Here is a 17,060-nt window from a genome sequence, read left to right as displayed (position 1 = left end):
CTTAATATACGGCGACTAAAATATTTTTGTTGCTAAAAATAAGTTTTTTGACGACCAAAATTTTGGTCGCCAATTCCACAACCAACTTATTTTTGATCTTCCACGACCAACTTATTTTTTGGTCGCCAAAATGTAACCTTCCGCAACCAAATTTGTAGTTGGTTGCCAAAACCGTATCACTTTCTGCGACCAACTCATTTTTTGGTCGCTAAAATATGATCTTCTGCGACCAACTCATATTTGGTCGCCAAAAGGTAACTTTTAGCTACCAATTTTTATATTGGTTGCGAAAAATGGTCGCTAGAAGTGCAGATTCTTGTAGTGATATATCTTGTGAGAGAATGGTAGAATCATTGCCCAGAAATAGACTTGCGTGGTTTTAGCCATCGATAGTGGAATAACTGAATGGTTTGATTGTTAACTTACCAGATCTTTTGCTTCAAATTTTCTATTATATAATACTTCCAGTCATTATGAGGGCAATAAAATTGATTAACTGAAAAGGTCAACAAATAGCAAAAATTCTAGTGAATATGAGGAGGTAGCATCTCAAAATTTTTGTACTTCAAACTTTTTATATGATCTTGTAATTGCTTAATATAAAATTATAAAAGTGGAGTAAAAAATTTGTGTTGTCTCCTCAAAGTAACACTAACCCTTTATTAATGTAAAAATAAAATAAATAATTTAAAATAAAAAAAAAACTTCGTTTGTATAAGTGGCATACAACACGAGCAATTAGATGGTAAATCAATCTCAAAATCAGTTTTATAACATACTAGCGGTAAGCCCGTGCATTGGATGTGAAAAAAAATTAATAACATAATTTATATATAAATGGTTAGCCTTTCGTATGCAAATTATGAAAATAAAAATGAAAAAGATTGAAATTCACAATTGAACTTATTTGGAAATTGACTTCTTTAGTAATTTTTTTAACTTCTTACAAAAAGTCGCATGAAAAGGTGGAGATAAGCAGTTGACAATTTGTAGTGACTTTTTTTACAAAAATCAGTCTTTCCAAACATGGCTCACAATTTTGTCATAATAGCATATACTTTATGTGTTAATTTTTAAGTTGTCACCAACTCAACTATGTAACTTCCAACCCCTTTATTACAGTAGCAAACCTTGGCGAGTTCAACAAGAGCAACCTGAGCCCAGCTCAAAATTTTTTAAGGATTGAGCAACATACTTTTTAATTTGGTGAGAGGTCGAAATTTTTTAAGGATTGAGCAACATACTTTTCAATTTGGTGAGGGCTTGAGCAACTTCTGATTTTTTTTTTTTAGATTGGATAAACCAAAGAGCAACTTGTGATTGAAAATACTCTTTTACTTAATATAGATATAGAGAAATATAAATTACATGAATATTAAGATACGTTTATTTATGAGTGGTCATGTTCTAACTGTAACCCTAGACATGACCATGAAAAATCGACTGGTAAATTAGTGGAAATATTTTATAATAATTAATTTAAATCGACTAATATCTATTATATAAATATTAAAAAATGTTTATATCTAAAATATTTATCAAAGGATAGATTGGGCTAACCAATGGACTATGTTTTAGCATTAAAAATGCAATGAATCGAAAAAATTTATTCTGAAAGTGAGTGCATAATATAGGTTTAAAGTAAGTGAGATGTGAGTCGTACTTACACTAGATGTAGACCATTGTTTTTTATTTTTTGAATAATTTGTTTTGTAGATTTTATGGGTTTGCTTGTTTTACCATGAACTTATTCAAGTGAAGTTTTATGTCAATTTTTAAAAATATTTCACTACAAGAAAAAGCACTATTGGCGACTATAAAATCACATTTCGTCGCTGAAAGTATAGCATTGGGCTACTAAAAATGCATTAGTAGCCAAAAGTAAAGATTTTTGGCGACTAACAAAATTTAGTAGCCAAAAGTATAGGTTTTGGCAACTAAAAATCTGTTTGGTCGCCGATATATGGCTTTTAGTGACTAAAAAAATTTCAGTAGCCAAAAGTAAGGCCTTTTGGCGACTAAAAAAAATTTAGTAGCCAAAAGTGAGGCATTCGGCGACTAAAAATTTGTTCGGTCGCCAAAAGCCAGGCTTTTACCGACTAAAAAAATTTTAGTAGCCAAAAATAAGGCCCTTTGGCGACTAAAAAAAAATTAGTAGCCGAAAGTGAAGCATTTGGCGACTAAAAACATGTTTAGTAGCCAAAAGTGAGGCTTTTTGGCAACTAAAAAGAAGTTTAGTTGCCAAAAGTGGTAATTTTAGTGTGAATTTTTTTTTTAACGACTAAAAAATAATTATTTGCCAAAAGTATAGAATTGACGACTAAAATTATGCTTAGTCGCCAAAAGTGGTGTCCTTTTTTTTTTTCTACTAAATGTTCAATAAAAAATAATTATGCTTATATATATACTTTTATATTAATACGGGTCTAAGTACTATATAAATAATATATGTTTCATGTATAATTACATGATGTTATGGAGGCGTAGTGGAAATAGTGTGTTGCATAAGGTTTATGGTGTGGAAGGTTGATGGTTTGAATCTCCACAAGAGCAAGGTGTATTTTATTTTTTTTTATTTTTATTTATTTATTTTTTTTTTCGGAATGAGCTTTTGGCGACTAAATCTGTTTGGTCGTCGATTCCTTGAGTATGGGCGACTAAAACATCAGTCGGTAAATGTATAATTTTAAAAAATATAATTGACTATTGGCGACTAAAAATTTAGTCGCCAAATGTATAATTTAAAAAATATAATTGACTATTGGCGACCAAAGTTTTTGTCGCTAAAGACTTGTTTTTTGGCGACTAAAAGTTTTTTAGTCGGTAATACCTTTCCCGACCGTTTTCCAGCGACCAAACCGGCGACTAAAAAATTTAGTCGGGGAAACTTAAAAACCGACTTTTGGCGACTAAAAATTGAGTCGCCAAATGTGTTTTTTCTTGTAGTGTTTGTAAGAAGTTCCTACTTAAAAATTTAGAACTTTTTAATTTTTTGAATAAGATTATGACATGTGTACTTGAAATTTTTGACCATTTGATAAATTATGATTTACATCTAGAAAATAATTTAAAATTATATATGATTCAGATTTTCTTTGGACTTTCTTTCAAATTTAAAATTAAATATAGTTTAGACATAGATGAAAAAAAAAAAAAATTACCATCTAACCAAAAGCAGAGTTAATTTTTTTTTTGGGTGACATTTTATGTATAATTTGAATAATTTATTTTGTAGATTTTATGGATTTAGAACTTATTCAAGTGAAATTTTATGTCAATTTTTAAAAATTTGTAAGAAGTTCCTACATAAAAATTTTAAACTTTTTCATTTTTGAATAAGATAATGGCATGTGTACTTGAAATTTTTAAGCATTTGATAAATTATGATTTACAACTAAAAAATAATTTAAAATTATATATGATTTAAATTTTGTTTGGACTTTCTTTTTTAATTTAAAATTAAATATAGCTTAGACATACATCTAACCAAAAAGATATAGTTAAAATTATTTTTTGACATTTTATGTACATTTTTATTTGAATTTGAAAATTGGATATGGTCAGATAAGTCAATAGTCCTAAATTATAGGGCAAACTTCATTTTACCTCCTTATGGTTTGGGCCTAATGCGGATTACCCCACTGATGTTCGAATATCATCACATAACCCCATGTGGTTAATGGGGTGATGTGCACAGCTAACATCGTTAACATCGGAAGTAAAAAGACTATTTTGCCCTTGTGTATATAACTTTTGTTTAACATTTCTCATTCAACAAGTGTACATTTGAGAAGAGCAAGAGAGAGAAGAATCAATGGTAGACATCAGAATCAATGGTGAACATATTCATTCAGTTCATACCAGAAAGGTTGACACAATAAATCAGAGCGAGTCTTTAAGAGGTTTTACATTGAACACTTGTGACCCAATTTAAGAATGAGCTCAAGAAAGAAAGAAAGAAAGAAAGAAAGAAAGAAAAAAAAAACTTGCAGATCTAAGAAGTTTTTTTTTTTCTTACTCTATCTCTCTCTACTCTACCTTACATGCTAATTCGAATTCGGATGCCGGTCGTGGGCGCGCACACCATGGTCGTGGCTGTGGTCATGGGGGAAGAGAGAGAAAGCTAGAGAGAGAGAGTGAAAATACTGTAGAGAGAGAGCTAGAAAGAGAGACCGAAAATATTGTTTTCGGTGGATTTGGCTGAGAAATTTATTTTCTGATTTGTGATTTTTAATGATGTTCATTCAGAGAATGGAGTCTTGGAATTTGTGGAAATGGGTTTCTGATTCTCTTTTGATTTGGGTTCTTTAAGAAAAAGTTTGTTTGCCTTTTTTTTTTTTTTGAGGTGGGTTTGTGCTCAGATTAGCTTCCAATCACTTTTCTATACCGATCAATGAACCTTAAGGGATGGGGTTGAGTAAAATGTTGAATTGTATTGGGCTGATGATGATGACTACCCTCATTCCAAATCAATGCACTTGAAGCAATGGAACAAAAATGATAAAAAAAAAACTCAGATTGACAATGCTATTTAATACCAATCCATCTATAGAAGTATGCTATATTTGTATACCACACTTAAGTACAAACACAACACTTAAATACATCAACAGTTTCCACAATAGTTTAACCAATTTTTCAAAAACCATAACTCTAAGTGTGTGTCTATCATTCCTTAGCTTAAATACAAACATAAAACATCCCACATTATTGTTTCATTACAAAAACAAAAATAATAACAGGCAACCCTATAGTCTACTTTGGCCTGTCTCCTTACTTTGATTGTCTCTAGTACAGAAGTTATTGAAATAACATGCCCTTTGACATTAGCATTCACTCTAGCATTCACTCCAGTTCTTCCATCATTGATTGCAGATGCATTAATTGGTCCTCTACCCCCTACCAACTGTGATTCAGGTCTTTTGCCAAGGCCACTTGATGCCTTTCCACCATGGGTTAGTAGTTTTGTGGGCTACAACAACATTTTCAATTACCAAACTCAAAAGTTACAAAATAAAAATGTAGCAATCTCGGTTTCAATCATTCTTTTATGTTTTGCCACTTTGACTGGGCCGGTCGGGGGTCGAGGGGGCAGCGCCCTTTCACGGGGGTCCAGGGGGCAGCGCCCCTTGGCAGGTCCAAGGGCAGCGCCCTGGCGAGGGTCGAGCTGCCCGGTCAGCTCGCGGGTTCCAAGGGCAGCACCTTGGCGGGGTTGAGGGGCAGCACCCCTCAAAAATTCAAAATGCATTCAAAGTTGCTTGTCCGCACGTGCAGGGAATGAGGCTGCATGTGCAGAAAACAGGGCAGGGGGGGCTGAAGCACACTGCTAAAAAGGCAGGTGCGGCTGGAGGTGCGGGAAGTTAGGTAGATCCAAAATTTTTTCCTTTTCTTTTCTCTTTGGGCTGATTGAATGTCACCTTTTGGTATATCTCTCTCTCGCTAAAAATATTTCCTCTCCTTTCTCTCTACGTTTTCTACCAAAAACCTCACAAGATCTTTGATTTCTCCAAATCCGTTGGGATTTAGATCCAAGCCCTTCATCAAAGTTGGTTATCTAGGTGAGGGCTACGTTTTCTATGATGGAGATTGAGTTTAAGCATCGTTGATTTTTGGGGTTTCAACTCGTTCTTCTTCAAACTTGAGGTAGGGATTTTCTACACTCTAGTATGGTTTTTAGCTTAGTTATTTGCTATTGTGTATAGATGATCAGATTTGGTTATGGTTTGGACAAATCTAAAATTTGGGTGTAAAATGAAAAGAGGGGTTTTTGATGTATATGAGATAAATGATGTTTGGGATTGAATATAAACTCTTGGTGTACCAAAATAGTTTATTTTGGGTATTTGGGTTATTATTTGAAAAAAGTGAAATTTTGCCCTAATTTGAATAAATGATTATTTTGTATAAATAATTGAAATTAACATTGAATATGTTAAATTAGATAATTATTGATATAAATGGTGATATTAGATATGTATTATCTCACCTATGGAAGTTTGAATAAACTATTAAATCCGAGATTGAATATTTGTTTAGAGATAAATGTATTGGGCTATCGGTGGAGGATATCTATGATTGTTGTAGAAATTGCATGAAGATTAGGCGATTTAATGCAAATCAAATGTTGGTTGTCATTGCGTATGACTATGTTTATAAATGCATTTTATATGTATGTTTATTTGGGAGGAGAAAGGGGATGGACTCCACTGAAAGCAAGTTGGCCGAAGTGTCCTGGGTGAAAGACTCGAAAATCATATATATACATGGGTGCCAATTTCCGCAGACGAAATATCCGTAAAATGGCATATTTGAGAAAATCATATATAGACATGGGTGCCGATTCCCGTGGACGAAATATCCGTAAAATGGCATATTTGAGAAAACATACATGGGTGCCGATACCCGCGGACGAAATATCCGTAAAATGGCATATTTGAGAAAATATACATGGGTGCCGATTCCTTCGGACAAAATATCCATAAAATGGCAGATTTGAAGTGTTTATGTGTGTTTTGCATAAATGGAAAACCATTGAGTTGTAGTCTCATTTGGTTGTTGAAAGATAATGAATTTAACTCATGAATTGAGTAGTGTATATGAACTGGAAATGAATAGATGGAACATGGAATAAGATTGGCCTCAGTGGCATATGGATATGTAGGTCTTGTGGATACTTCCATATCGGTACTGTTCATGTACGTGGTATTTATACCTTTGCTAAACTTCATAAATTGTGTTAGATTATTTCTACTGGGCTGTTAGCTCACCCTATACGGGAATATCATTTTCAGGTGCAGGTGAGGTGTTACCTCCAAGGCAATAGCATGGATGGACTCTCGGGAAGCAAGAGTTTCCTATTTATGCTTTATGTGTGCATGTTTGTTATTTGTAAAGCCAAGGGCTTAAGATGTAATGAGTGAGACTCAATTTGTGTAACCAAGCAATGTCTTGGAAAGATGATAGCCTATATGGCATTTAATTGCTTGTTAAACAGTGAACTCTAATATATGAAAGTATGTTGTTTGTCATATTTATTCCGCATATGAGTTATCTTTATTGTAATATTTTGGGGGCGTTACAACTTTGTATCAGAGCATACCGGGTTTGAATACTTTGGGTACGTGGGAAGTGGTTCGCACCACAATGGGTTTGTCTCGCTTGATTGAGATGTTAGCATGTATTGTATGCTATGTGATAACATGCTTATGTGATTATGTGGGTATGGAATTTAGTTCCTAAGATGTTGATTTGGTCTACGGGTTTGTGGAAGTCCTATTAGAAGAGCACTTGATTACTGCTATTTCTAATTGGAACTCTAGCAACGTCGTGGGATGGTCATTATCTAGGAAGGAAATTCGTATGTGTTTATGTGTTTACATGTCTATGTGGAGTGATTTGTTGTTGTCCAATGTATTAGGCCGCGAGTGAGTTAAATTTGGCACGTTTGAAATGTGCTGATACTTGTTGTTACCTTTATTAGGATGTCTGGACGTGGACGTGGTAGTGGTAGATGTGGTAGACCTTTGAGGCATGCGATGCCGATACTAGATGATATTCCGGCACAAGAAGAAGGAGTTGGTCAAGACAATGTGGTCGAACCGGTTAATCAACAGGCCATGGGCACCTTAGCCCGTGAAATAGCCGGAGCCTTGAGAGAATCTATGGACATTCTCCGAGCCGAGAATCAAGTCCAAGCCCAAGTAGCTGAAGTAGGGCCATCTTTTCTGAAGAGGGAGTTCTTCCCGTTAAATCCGGATGCGTTTTTGGGTGATCCTAATGAGCCATTGAAGGTAGATAAGTGGCTAGAACAGTTAGTGAAGACATTCGAGATGCTTGGCATCGAGGATGATCAGTTGAAAGTGACCTTGGCGTCTTTCCAGTTGAAGGGGGATGCAGGTCAGTGGTGGAAGTATGCGCGTGGACGCATTGGAGGAACATGGGAGGCTTTTGTTGAGGCTTTCTGGGACAAATTTTTGCCTCCCACTGTTAGGGAGAAATTGAGAGATCAGTTCTGTCAGCTCAAACAGCTGAATACACCAGTGGCGGAGTTCGAGGCCACCTTTACTAGTTTATCTAGGTTTGAACCTGAGTTAGTGGCGACTGAGGAACGCCGCTGCTTGGAGTTTGAGAAGAAATTGAGGGACGAACTCAAGCTTCGAGTGGCCGAGTCCATGGTTAGAGATTTTAGGCACTTTGTGGAGGCAGCAGCCCATCTAGAGATTGTTATGCAAGAAGATGAGGAAATGAGGAACTCTAGAAGGAGTCAGAATAGTTAGGGGGACAGTCCCAGGGGTTTCAATCGAGGTCCTCTTTTCCAGTACCGAGTTCGGGTTCTGGGAGGGGTAGCCAGGGAAATTTCACTTGTTTTAAGTGTGGTCAGTTGGGCCACAAGTCTACAACTTGTTCTCAGAGAGGGGGAGGGCAGCAAACATCATCATCGGCTTGTTTTTACAGCCAAAGTCAAGGGAAAGGCTAGCCGCCTACTTGTTACCAGTGCGGGCAGGCAGGGCATCTAAAGAGGTTTTGCCCACAGTTGGATGCCATACATGGTGCGTCTGGTTCGAGGCAGACACAGAGTCACCAGCCATCACAGTCAGCACAGGCCTCGAGGGCTAATCAGGGAGTCTCTTCGGCTCAGTCTGTGCATCAGGCTTATGCTCCGAGGGGTGAGCAGGTTGAGCAGAGGCCTACTGGGCGTATGTATGCAGTTGTAGGGCCAGATCTTGTACCTGATCCTTCCATAGTGAGAGGTACCTTGTTGTTTTGTAATTCAGCTGCTAAAGTGTTGATTGATACGAGTGCATCCCATTCTTTTGTTTCGTATGCGTTTGCATCAGTTTTAGGTTTGGAGTTGGCACAGTTAGCATCTCCTACTTGTGTAGAGTCACTTATTGGTGGTCAGACTGTCTTGACACAGGGATGTTGGGGTTGTGATATAGAGGTTGCTGGTTGTCGATTACCTTTTGCATTTGTATTGATTGACATGTATAGTTTTGATGTTATTTTGGGTATGGACTGGTTATCATCATACCGGGTGTAGACACCCCATTTTTGACCGTCCTCAAGACTTGGACGTCACCGTTTGAACACTCGGTGATCATCCATGCTCGTGTTCGTTTTGAGTTCTCGGAGGTCTCGGTTACGCGCCTTGCCTCAAGATCTCTCAACTTATCTGTTTTGTGCTTGGTCATGGACCAAACACTTGTGTTTTTGCTTCTAAGGGAAGAGGGTGCCTTGTTGGCCATCCCTACACCCCACCGGCCAAGATATGATGCCACCGGCCCTTGTTTCTTGCCATCGACCAAGAGTGTTGGCCGATCGACATTATATTTGGTCGATCGACCACTTTTGTTGGTCGATAGGCCATTTTTGCTGGCTGAACCCTGTTCATCTGCTTTTGGCAGATATTTTATGCCAGTTGGAACAGCTGGCATCCACTTTACACCCCCTCCATACACGTGTATGGAGGGATTTGCTCCCTTGTGTTAGCTTCTCCAAGAAGCTTAGGAATTAAATTCCTATAAGAGGGGAGGCCCTCCTCCCTCCTCAGGGTTCCAGATTTTTTAGGTTAGAGATTTTGTATCTATCTATCTATCTATCTATCTATCTCTATAAATCCCTCTCTTTGCATTTGAGTGTGTGTAATAGTGCTCTAAAGGTGTTTTTGTTCTTAGTTTTGCACTAAGACACCTAGTGTTGCACCATACCTTGGAGCTGAGGTCCCTTGAGGCTGATTTTGGGGTTCTTGGGTTGATTTGAACTCAGAAAATCTGCTGGAGTGGTGTTCTTGAAGAGGTTCTTCAAGGGTAAGAAACTTACCCCTTTATTTCCCATTTTTGCACAAGCTTTTAACCTCTCTTGCATCTATTTTTAAGCTTAGCTATAAACTAATAAAAGTTCTGATTTTGTGTGCTTTAAAACTTTGTTTTAGGTCACTTTGAGGTTTGGGGTTGTTTCCCCCCTCCAAGGCCTTGTTAGACCTTGTTTAGGCCATCCATTTTGACCATTGTTTTGGTCTTTGCATGACCTCTCTACCACTGAAATCCAAAGGATTTTCAGTGGTGGAGAGGTGGTTTTGAGGTCCCAAATAGGAGAGGGTCATCCCCTCTCCATGTTGTTTTTGATGCTTGCATAAATTGCTTGTGTTGTAGCATGTTTGCCTAGCTTGTTTTAGCTCAATTTCAGTATATATTAGGCCTTGTTTTGCCATGATATATCACCTTTTAAAGTTGGTTTAGAGACGCCATGTATGCTCCATACACTTGTCTTGTAATCCCATGTTTTGTCCTTAACATGCATCATGCTGTAACATGTGTTTTTAGCATGATTTCAGCTTGGCTTCAAGGAGTTTTTATCCATGTTTTGGTATTCTTGAGGTCTGATTTTGGTTGTTTGAGTCATCCATGACTTGCTTTGTGTAGCTACCATGCAATTTAGCTTGAAGGCTTTGAGTTTTGAACCCCCTAGCATGCATTACGTGGCTTATTTCAGTGATTTGGAGTCACTTACCATGTCATTTCAGTCCATATGGCATGCTTGTTTACTTACATTGATGCTCCTTTAATGCCTTAAAGAGTTGTTGTTTTATGCTCCATGTTTGGACCATTGTGTATGCCATCATGTATAGGCCATTTGGATGCCATCTAAGTGTGTTTTTGGCTTTGTCCTAACCAGCATTGGGATTGTTTTAAGTCCCTTTGACCCTTTGGGACTTGCCTTGTGTGGCCATGGTTTGATCCCTTTGGTTAGCCTTAGGTCTCGGACTTTCTAGCATGCCATGCTTGACTTGTTTGTGTGATTTGGCATCACTCCTAGCATCATTTTAGAACATGTAATGTTGTCACATTTACATGCTTTTCATTCCTTTTATGTGTGCTTAAAAGTCCCCCTTTTATGCTTAAGTGGTTAGGCCTTCACATGTGCACGTTTGTATATGTTTTTGCCCACATTTCCATAACACTTTGGTCACTATTTTGGACCTGTTAGAGAGCTGTCCATCTTGGTGTAAGTCCATCCCTTTGCATGTTGTCGCATATTTGGCCTATTAATATGTTGTTGCATGTTTAAGTGATAGTGCATTTGGCATGCATTCTTTTGGTTTTACGTTGCTTAACATGTTGTTACATGTTTGCCTCACATGTTGTTACATGATTGAATGAAGTCACATGCTTGTTTGCATGCTTGTCTTTGCATATTGTTATATGCTAATTGCCTTGTGTAACATTGTTTGTTTGCATGCTCATATTGCATTAACTTGCTTGCATGTTTAGGTTGCATAGCATTGTGCATATTTGCATTTCTGGCCTCTTGATCAATCATGATAGAGGTTAGGATCTATTATGTGTTTTGTGTGCATTTCATTTGACATTAAAATGCACACTTGGCACCTTTGGCCATAATGCATTGAAATGCGTGATTGGTGGCCCGAGGGTCGAGAACCATACTCCTTTGAGTCTCAAACATGATGGGGAGGGTGGTGGTGCACACATTGCTTTGAAAATGCATTGCCATGTCTTGTCTGTCCTCTGCTGCAGCAAAACAGGATCCTGCAGGAAGAGATGGCTGGTCGGCCATCTCTAGTGCCGGCCGGCTATGTATTTGTGGCCGATGGACCCACTTTTGGTCGATGACCATGTTTCCATGGCCGGTGGTCTCATTTCTTGGCTGGTGACATCCCACAACTCTCAGGGAGTATTTCAGAAGCAACTTTGAAGCTTTCACAGTGTTTAGAGGTGCAGAGCAGTGTAAACAGAGGCAACATGAGTATGGTGATGAATTTCCGAGCGAGGCGTCCGAGCATGCGTGCATTTGTCCCTCTTCCTGAGGCTGCTTTACCGCTTTATTAGCTTAGTTAATTTGTTTAACTAGTTAAGTGGTTTTGTAATATTTAATTAGCTTGTTAGTTAATTAATTTGTATTATTCTTTCGGTCCCTCCCTCCGAGGAGGGTAATGTTGTAATAAGTGTGCGTGTGTGTGTGAATGTCTTCCAACCTCAATTCTTTCTCCCTTTTATTTAACCGCTTACGATGGTTAGATCTTAGGGCATATTTCATTTAGCATCCTTATGCTATGCATGTTTGCATCCATCCATTTGTATTACATGCACTGGGCTCGGCGCATCATACTAACTGCATCGTATTTCAATCCCAATTTGAAATACGTGTATTGAGTTGTTACATTTCACATGCCATTCTTAGATTAGCCGAGCCTATTCTAGTTGCATTTTGTATGCGTTGCATTAGCCATCTTAACATGAACTAGGATCATGCATGATTACTAACTAGTTTCTTGTTTTGGCTCGGAGTACATTGTAAGTGTTTATGCTTTAGCATCTTGCATGCGTGTGAGTGTTAACATGACAACATGCTTACCATGAGGCTAATTGCTTATGTGATATAACTGTTTGAATGCCCGTGGGTGAAGGTTGGGTTGCTTGAATCGGAACAATTTATTGAAATCCGCGATTTAGCCTACTTGCGAGTAGCAAACTTCAAACCATTTCCAAACAAACGGATATGCGATGCTTTGTTCCAAATTAGGCGATCTAGTCTATATTCGTATACTGTGCGTGTAACATAGTAATTCTAGGCTAATTAACTGAAATAAGAGCACATAATGTTTTCAAAACTCGATATCATGGTTAGTAGAGGCCGATCTTTGATCGGGCGAGCAGGGGTCCTCATGAAGTGACCTTCCCCAATCGTACCTAAGTTCCCGAGCCGAGACAGCTTTGGTGATGATGGACACGTGGCCTTAGGCACGAGTCAGGGTTTCCTAAATTCCCCCAAAATAAAATATTTAGGTGGTGACTCTGTATCTGGAAAAGTAGTCCATGTTTGGCACTTCTTTCAAAAATCTGTTTTCAAAACGATTTGCCGGATTTGGATTCTTTGACGATTCGTCGGTCTTGCATTGCACTCTGCGAGATTAGATACAGGACCGTGACATTGAGTCCTGAACTGTAGTGAGCCCAAATGAACAAAACGGAGGGATTTCCTCCTGGGATGTTCGGGGACGTCTACAGTTTCTGGCGACTCTGTTGGGGAATTTGAGAACTTGACTCAAACTTATGATATCTTGTTTTGATTACACTTATGTGTTTCTTTGCATTGCATGTGCATTGGTGCACCTAGGGCACAGTGTTTGCTGTCTGTTATTCCTGAATGGTTTGTCGGAGGCTCGCTTTGAGAAGCGTGCCATAAGGCTGACTGGTTACGGGCTCTGCCACGATGGGAACACAAACCCCGATTTTTACTGGGGTACCCTCTTTGACCATTCGACCTAGTGCATATTTGGAATCCATAGTGACTATTCCAAACTAGGACAGGTTGCTTACCCGATTATAGGTTGTTTGAAACCGCTGCGTGCGTAGTGAAACCCTAGCTCCTGACAAAATAGGACAGGGAAACCCTACCCCAACATAGGGGTGTTTTGGCTCTTACTTGCTTGTTATGTGCTATGTGCATTTTGAGTTGACCTCTACAGGAAGGCACATATCAGTTTGCAAGTCTGGGTATCAGGCCCGTGGGCATCAGTTCAGTGTATTAAGAATCAGTTATATCTGCGGGTATGTAGACACCCCATTTTTGACCGACCTTAAGACTTAGACGTCACCGATTGAGCGCTTGGTGACGTTGCATAATGTGCTCGTTCAGAAGTTTCAGAGTCGTGGCCGTGCGCCCTGCCTCCGGACTTCCGAACCCTCTTCTGTGCCTTGCCTCGGTTTACGAACCAGACTCGGTTTTCTCTATTTCTTTTCCTGAGGGGAGGGAGAGGTCCTGTAGACCATCTCTCAGTGGCTGTGGGCTACATTCTGTGGCCGTAGGCCATTTTGCCCATTTCGGAGCCCGGTTTTCGGTTTTCCGGGACCGTCAGGCCGTGTGCCTCGGTTCGGGACCGCCTAACCATCTCCGTTTGCTCTGATTTTTGGCATACTTCCTATTTGCTCCCTTTTGAGGGACACTGGGGTCTGAGAAACCCACTTCGAGGTCGAATACCATTTTCGGTGTTTAACGGGCAGTTTCCGGGGCCCCGAACTGCGTGTTTTGGCCCCCGAACATTCGTTTTGCATCGGTTTTCGTTCGTTTTTGGCAGGTACCTCTGTTTCATCACTAGGAAGGTCATGGAAGGGTGGGAGGCCAGCAATTGTTTCAACAACCAGTTTTTTACTCCTCTGGCGCCCTCCGATGCCTGTTTTTCGCACTTCCGGGCCAATGTTGAACGCCTTGGAGCCATTTTCTTCAAACCCAAACCACATATTTGTGATGTACACACATGGGAGGACCCTAAAATTTTATGGCCGGCAATTAATTCCATTTGAACCTTTTGAACCCCTCCTCAAAATGGCTTGTTCTCTCTCCTGTTTTAGAGTTTCCAGATTCGAACCACAGGGTTGTGAGGAGGAGACCTGGGAGGCCACCAATATGTGGTGGCCGACCACTATTTCAGGTTGAGCCTTTTGACCCCTAGCCGGCCGGCTAGGGGGGGTGGCCGGCCGGCCACTTCCAAGCCCAATAGGTGGCCGGCCATGTTCCTCTCTCCTTCCACTTTACAGCTGTGTAGCCCTTTCCCCCAGAAAATATCTGTATCTGAGGGATATTTTGTGGGGGAAAGTTAGCCTCCTTTTCCCCCACCTTTACACCCCCTTTTTGGTCCTTATAACCAGCAGGCCATATCATATTTTGGGGTTAGAAAAAATTGTCTTCAAGCCTCAAGATCCATATCTCCCTCCATCTTTCTCATTTTCCTAAAAATCCTTAAGTCCTATACCTTGTTTTCTTCATCACCACCAAGCTCTACCACCACCACTCCATTTCAGCAGAAAGGGGAAGAATTCCAGCAGCTTAGAGTCATCAAAATTGGTCCAAGAAGCAACAAAAGACTTGTCTCCAAGGGTGAGTTGCCATTTCCTCTTTTTGAGCTTTTCTTTGCAATATTTCTTAGCCTCTCCTTCTTATACATTTGAGCTCCGACCAAAACTGAAAGTACCTTTTTTTTGAGCTCATTTTCATGTCTCATTAAGGGCTCAACCATGTTTGAGCCCTCCATCTTGCACTTGCTTCATTATCCTTCTAAAGTGTCATTTTCTTGTATGATATTTTTAGCTTGTGTGTGATTTATTTTGGAGCATGTTATAAACTGAAAGTAGGCTTATTTTGAGCCCCTCTTCAAAATTTAAGAAGGGCTAAACACTGTTTGAGACTTCCATGTTATACTTCCCTTTATATCCTCTTTTTGGTCCCATTTTTGTATGCCTTGGCAGCCCCTGATGTTGCTGTTTTTGGACCTTGTTCCGAACTAAAAGTGGCTTTATTTTGACCTCCTGAACATGTTTTATTAAGGGTCTTTTCTTGTTTGATGAATTTTTTGTATACCTCATGTTACAGCCACTTTTGAGCCTCATTTTTGCATTGCATTTCTAATATATTTGTATACTGTTTTTGGGGCTGCCATAAACTGTAAATAGTCCTATTTTGGGTCCCTCTTCAACATTGTTGAAGGACCCTAACCTGTTTGGGGCCAGCAGCTATGCGTTTCTTTTTAATCTCATGTTTAGGGCCATTTCTTGCATGCTAGTTTTGCCCTATCTTGGTTTGCTGTTTGGCCACGTTTTTTACTGGTAAAATGCTAATTTGGGGCTGCCTTGCTTCTGTCTTTACATTCCATGTCCATATTGTGCATGTTTGGTATAGCTATAGGCCATTTCGGGTGCCTAAATTCGCATTTCGGGATTATTCCATGCATTTGGTGTCATTTTGCCTCATTTCGGGACTGTTTTCCCCATATTTTAGTGCTGAAATTCCATTAGAATGATTGCTTTCCATTTTCCATGTCATTCGCATTGTGTATGCCATCGCCTCGATATGCGTGCCCGTGTGCACGCATTTCGAGGCACTTCATTTTCATCTACCGGCCTCTTATGTGAGTGCGGCTGAGGCTATCTCATGTTAGTATAAGTCCATGTTGCATCCCATATCACATTTCCATGCTATTGCATTGCATATGCCATTGCCTCGGTTTGCGTGCCCGTGTGCACGCATTTCGAGGCACTTCATTTTCATTCATCGGCATCCTATGTGAGTGCGGCTGAGGCTCCCTCATGTTGGTATAAGCCCATATCATGTTTTCATGTCATTTGCATTGCATATGCCATTGCCTCGGTTTGCGTGCCCGTGTGCACGCATTTCGAGGCACTTCATTTTTACCCATCGGCATCCTATGTGAGTGTGGCTGAGGCTCTCTCATGTTAGTGTAAGCCCATATCACATTTCCATGTCATTTATATTGCGTATGTCATTTTCTCAGTTTGCGTGCCCGCGTGTACGCATTTCGAGGCATCTCATTTAATAACATTGTGTATGTTAGAATTGTATCTTAGTTGCATTTCATGCATGTCATGCATATTGCATCATGTTCGGAATAGGAGTTAGCCCGGGCACGGGAAACGAGGTGCATTCCGTACTCCGAGTGACGGAATGTATCTCAATTCCCTAGTCACCGACACTCCGGATTATCCATGATGGAGTTAGGTTCTAGCTGTATTTTCATGTGCATTCATCTTATATTGAATTGTGCATTTCGACTCCTCGGCCATCATGCCTTGGTATGCGTGATTGGTGGCACGAGGATCGAGGCATGCATATATTTGTGAAAATACATTGCCATGCCCCTTTCCTGCTCTCTGTTGCAGCAAAATGAAGAATCAGCAACTTTTCGGAGCTTGGCGCGTTTTCCAAGGATAACTGCTAAACAGAGGCTACTTGGGGCATCCCGGTAGATTTCCGCACAAGACAACCCGGACATGCATCATCCATCAGAAGCAAGGCAGTCCCTGGCTCGCATGCCAGTTTTATTTATTTTCTTAGTTAATTTGTTAATTAATTAGGAATTTGTATAATATTTGGACTGTAATGTTTGGACTGTAATATTCTTTATTCAGGACTGTATTATTTATTCGGACCCTCTGCGTGAGGGCACAACTGTAATAAGTGTGCGTGTGTGTGTTGTATGTCTTCCAACCCCACGTCTTTCTCCCTTTTTATTTATCCGCTTATGATGG

This window comes from Camellia sinensis, chromosome 9 (assembly GCF_055761805.1).
Source record: "Camellia sinensis isolate YWXY chromosome 9, ASM5576180v1, whole genome shotgun sequence".
Lineage (NCBI taxonomy): Eukaryota > Viridiplantae > Streptophyta > Magnoliopsida > Ericales > Theaceae > Camellia > Camellia sinensis.
Note: the sequence above shows the minus strand (reverse complement) of the source record.